The following is a 5,359-nucleotide window of genomic DNA, read 5'->3' as shown; positions in this document are numbered from 1 at the left end:
ACCAGGCTTTACATAGTGGGAGGTTGGGTTTGGGTGACCAAGCAACAAAGAGATAAATGCCATCCAAATTCCCACTTAAAATAAGCAAAACAGCTCCAGGGCTCACATGGCCAAAGCGGAGGGCTGAGGGATTTGGTAGGTTTGTTTATTTCAGTCTGTATTTGACCTTGCACTACACTCTCCAAGCAACTCCCAGTGAATACAGAAACCTTTCCCCTGCCTCGGGAACATTTCCATACACACAGAAACACAGCACAGATGAGAAAAATTAAGATGTACTCTCCAGCTCGCCTTGCTGTATTATTTAAAACAATTACTGTATGATTTTGCTTTCACATAGCCATGGAAACCCTGCTGAAAGGATTTAATACAATTTATTGTGTGAAGCTTAAGAAGAAATCTGTTTCTCCAGTGCTGGAAAACAAAGCAAGCCCATTCCTCCCCACTTCTGTACAAGGTGTGAGAGATGCAAAGTGTGGGCCGGTGGGTGACCTCACACAGCAGGGAGCTGAGCTTTCTGGGAAAGCATTCTGGAGATAAGTGGACCTGCTTCCTTTAGATGTATCGGAAAACAAAGCCAGTGCCAGAGGAATGCTAATCTCCTTTGATGTGCCCAGAGCGGACTTACTGTTTTAGAAAGGGAAGCACAGCTCTGGGCGGCAGGACCACAAAGCTTTGCAGTAAACACAACAGAGAAATTTCCCCTGCCAGGTTACCCCGGGAACCTCTCCATTCGTGGGCTCTTCTTACGGGTAGTTCAGGCCTCAGTGATGGGGTCCACAAAGGAGGGTAGCTTGCCACGGGGGTCTGAGGAGAGGGTGGCCTCACTTTGGAGCTTGCTGATACCTACGGCCTAGCTTTGCAGTTGTTCTAGACACGGGGTGCTTCTTACAAAACTGGCTGCCTATTAGGGCCTCGGAGAAAGACCGATGCTTAAGCCCCAGATCTTTTTTTTACATTAGAAAACTTGAGGGTGTGGGGGAAGCCTTGGTATTTTTAAAAAGCCCACCAGGTGACTGGAATGAACAGCCAGGTTGTGGACCACTGCCCCAGGGTTCGTGCTTCCTTAGGCCGAACCCTTCCTATGCTTGCTTTCTGGTTCCTGCCGAGAGAGGTAGTGCCTGGTGATTGGTAAGCCTCAAAGTCCTGCTTTAGTGCTCAACTCCGGTCTCTGCAGCTCCGTTCTTTCTTCCTGGGTTCAGTGGGTGGCGGGAAGAACATTAAATTGCAACCGCAAATTGGGGAAACTGGGTGATGGGATCCCTGTACTATTTTTTGCCACTTCCTGTGTATCCATAATGATTTCAAAACAAACCGTTAAAGAGAATTGCAGCTGAAGACTTGGGTTCAAATTCCAGATTTGATTCTTATTAGGTTTGGGACTTAGGGACATAACTTACCCTCCCTGGGTTTTTTCCTCTGGAAGATGAGGATAATTTTATGTCTTTGTTGCACAATTGAAGGAGATGATAAAAGTGTAAAATCTGGATGTTAGCTGGGGTCTCTTGGCCCCTAAGCGCTAGAGGAGATTGTTCAAACCCTCAATTTACAGATCGTGGACCATCTGATTACTTTCTCAAGCCCCGGGCAACTTACAGCCCTGTGGTCACTTTCGGTCGTGAGCTCCTACTTCCACCGAATTAGTCAGTTCAGGCGTTGTCTCAACACCACTTGGGTTGTTCAGCCCAAATGGCAACTCAGTCACTTCCCTTAACTTCCCAAACAAACCTCTCACAGAGATGGTCTTGAGTGTATGGGACTTTACTGAAGGTTCTGGAAGATGAAGGGAATTACATTGGAGCTGCAGAAACGACTCACAACACAGTGTCCCTACAATCCTGCTTCTCCAGTATTTCGGCCGCCACCAGATGGGTTGGTCCTCACCTCTTCTTCTCCTGTCTTCCCTCCTGTCTTTTTCCTTCCTTCCCAGATTTCTCTGCATTTCTAATGTGGCACATTTAGGGGTCTTGTTTATTTCCTTCGCTCTCATCTTTTCTCCAGAGATCTTATTAAAATATTTCCTGACACATCCAGCCCCTCCAAAGCCGCATGGAGCATCAGAAGGTCGACAAAAGCCAGCCCCGACTCTAACCCGTTGGGATGGTAACAGCAGGACAATGCTTTCAGCTCAGGCTCACAGTCCAAAGCCTCCCCCACCTTCTGCATCCTGTTAGACCCAGGGTGGCCTGACGAGAAGGCCTCCCTGAGAACCATCTCCCTGCTCAGGCAGAGCTCATCAGCCTCCCCGCCTCGCTGCCATGAAATGCTGTTCATGCCTTCGTTAGAATAGACTTCCCCTCCGTTTGCATGCTGGGTCCCCGCCTCCCCCCATCCCTTGCATGGTGAGCTGGTGAGGTCTTCAAAGGCAGGAGACACAGTCTTTCCATCACATGGTACAGTCCCGGTGCAGAGAAGGCACTGGATAAATATTTGCTCAAAGTAGCGATGAATGAAAAGGGATCACCAAACAATAGCGCCGAGTTTGCTAGTGTTATTTATTTTAATATCATGCAAAACACAGAGTGGGCATTATCTCCTGCTCCTAATTCTTTTGTGATTGGTTAACCAACAAGGCAGGACTAAAGCAGCTGCAGGGTAAGATCCAGTGAGAGGGAAGCCATGCTGGCTGCCTTCACAGGGAGGGTCATGCTCAACTGTAATAATAATGTGCCATCACATCGCTGGAGCCATTGTTCAGAGCTTATAAAATGTTTTGCTTAGTTTAAAAATGTCCTGACAAGAATAAAGGATAGCACATGTTATAATCACATGCCAGTAATTACCAGTCAGCCCGTGATAGGGCAGAATTAAAACTCAGATCTTTAGGACTTGACGCTCTGCTCTTGCATACTTTCCTTGGAATAATCCATTTCTGGAGAGAGAAGCTAAATACTTCTTGTGGTCAGGGATGTCTCTAAGCCGCAGAAGGCAGAGCTCAGGTCCCAGCAGCCCCGTTGTCCTTCTTCCTCTGGGGTCCTCTGAACCTGGCCGCTGTCATATTCTGACTTCCTAGCTTCCAGGTCAGCACAAGAGCTGGGAATGGAGGAAGACAATGGGCAGCTGCTGAGACACTTGTCACACCTCAATGCTCAGGCTTATTCAGTGAGGTTGGTTTGAGATAGCATGACATGTACTCATCTCTACTTCATAGAAACCCGGCCCATGTGCACTTACTGAGTACCTTCTGTGTGCAGAGGCACTGTTCCAGGTGCTGAGGATTCTGAGGTGAACAGGAAAGTCATGGTCCCTACCCTGACAGTCTAGTGGAGAAGACGGACATTTAACAAATAAATGATTAGAAACGTGCACATTGCTGTGAAGGAGAAGTGCACAGCAAGTCCAGGGAATAATGGGAGTGGTGGTGGAGCCGAGGACAGGGTCACCGCCTGTGGCTGTGCAAACTGTAGTCTCTGTGAATGGCGCCCCCTGAGGTGTCTGGTCAGTAGGGCAATCAGTCTGAGAGGGAGGGAATAACATGTCAACTGAAAAGGATGAAAAGGATTTGCCAGGTAAAGAAAGGAGGACTGACATGTGCAAAGGCCCTGAGATAGAAAGAAGCTACACGTGGTCAAAGGACTGAAGGAAGAGGAGTGTGACTAAAGGGGAGAGCGAGAGGGACAGTGCAGTGCCTTCTCTCCTGTGCCGGGAGAAGGAAGAGCCGCCACATCAGACCAGGCCTCACAGGCCACTGAGAGGAGTTTGAAGACTATCCTGACTGCAGTGGGAGAATGCTTTGAAGCTGGGAAAGATATGATCTATGTCATTTGGCCTGCCCCTGGGGGATGAATCGGGGTGGGGGCAGCAAGAGTGGAGGTGTAGACAGCACTCACGTATAGACAGCACTGCCAGAATCAATTTGCACAATAGACCTTGGTTTCCATTTTCCTTCTCATTCTTACAATTGTGACAGGCTTTGCAATTCTCATAGCATTTTAAATTTTAAATATAAAGCCCAGGGACATTTGATCCTAGGAGGCCAGGTGGGCATTATCAGCCCATTCCGTACCTGAGGTAACTGAAAGTTAGAAGGGAAATAAAATGGCTTTCCCAAGATCCAACAGCCAGTAACTCCTGGAGCGGCTTCTCGAGTCAAATCAAGGACCCTGACTAATCCCCCACTCTATCATGTTATGCAACGTCCCGACAAAATCATATAATTACTTACTTTTTAAACACGAAGACGTAATCTAAAATTTCCGAGTCATGATTACCAAGCAGAAACAGAAAGAAAAATACCAATGGAAGACTGCTGTTTTCCCTGGGAAGAGCCCAGCTCCCCCAAACTTCAGATGAATTAAGAAGGCTCTATTTCATCCGAGTCACAGAGGCCCTCTCTTCCCCTCGTCTTTACTTACCCGAGTGTGGCCCACTCAAAAGGATCCAGTGTGCTCTGAGTCTCAGAAGATATATTTTTGCTCATTAATCACCCAACGGAGGTTAAGACATAAACAAATCAACATTATTTAGACCGAATGAGGCAAACGTTCCTTTCAAAGACGTTTGTTTCCTCTGGGAACATGAGCTACCTGAGCCATAGAGCCAGAAAAATACGTATTTTCTTTTCCTTTGAAGGAAATGCCACCTCCTTGCCAAGCCTCAAGCACAACATCCCAAGTGGAAGGAGACGTTTCAAGTATAGCAGGGAGGAAACGCAGATTCAAAAACCCCTCAGTTCTCCTCCGCTGGGGACTCCATCTGAGACCGTCTGTGGACAGCGTTTCATGTTCTGCAAATCTCCTATTGAAAAGAGATTTTTGTTACAATTACATGATAATGTTTTTCCCCAAGATCCTTCCTTGTCTAGGAGCCAACCTGCTCAAACCTTGAACAAATTGTTCCCAGACTGAATTTCCAACCCCCTTGTTAAGAAGGAGGCAGGCTTGAGGGGGGATCTCAGGCTTATCTTGCCCTCGTCCCTGACACCGGGACAGATAAGTTGTGAGTTGGGGTTTGAGGATGATAGTATGCGGTCGGCCTTCTTTGTTTTTTTTGGCTAGAGTTTTGTCAGAATTACTTCACTTGGATTTGTTATTTTGCTAGAATCTCTACGGAAATTACTAACCCAGAGCATTACAAGCATAGTCCCGTGAAGGCACAAACCTAAATGTGGGCCAATATGGCCTTGTGGGAAATGAAGAATGGTACACATGAAGATGGGAGTTTTTCAGCAAGTTGGAGTGGGGGGAGGGGTGGAAGGGACTAGAACCCGAAGCTGCTATGGTCCTAAGGCATGTCCAGTGGAAGGAGGTCTGGGTTTGTAAGGATGGAAGGCTGCCAAACACGCCCTCCTTGACTTGGCTGCACTGCCGCCATGACCCTACCCCCTTTTTCCCAGGGCCCCCATTCAGAGGTGGAAGGA

The 5,359-nt window shown here is 47.6% G+C and overlaps 1 long non-coding RNA gene across 1 annotated transcript; it reads right to left on the bottom strand.

The window, feature by feature from the left end:
- Positions 1–430: 430 nt before the first annotated feature.
- Positions 431–4,877, bottom strand: LOC130542951 (uncharacterized). Its single transcript, XR_008957882.1, has 2 exons — positions 4,356–4,877; positions 431–3,033 (listed from the first exon to the last, which is right to left on the bottom strand). It is a non-coding gene; the product is annotated as an uncharacterized LOC130542951 (long non-coding RNA).
- Positions 4,878–5,359: the final 482 nt, after the last annotated feature.

This window comes from Ursus arctos, unplaced genomic scaffold (genome assembly GCF_023065955.2).
Source record: "Ursus arctos isolate Adak ecotype North America unplaced genomic scaffold, UrsArc2.0 scaffold_6, whole genome shotgun sequence".
NCBI classification, from domain to species: Eukaryota; Metazoa; Chordata; class Mammalia; order Carnivora; family Ursidae; genus Ursus; species Ursus arctos.
The sequence above is the reverse complement of the archived record's forward strand: the minus strand, read 5'-3'. Positions and strand labels throughout refer to the sequence as shown.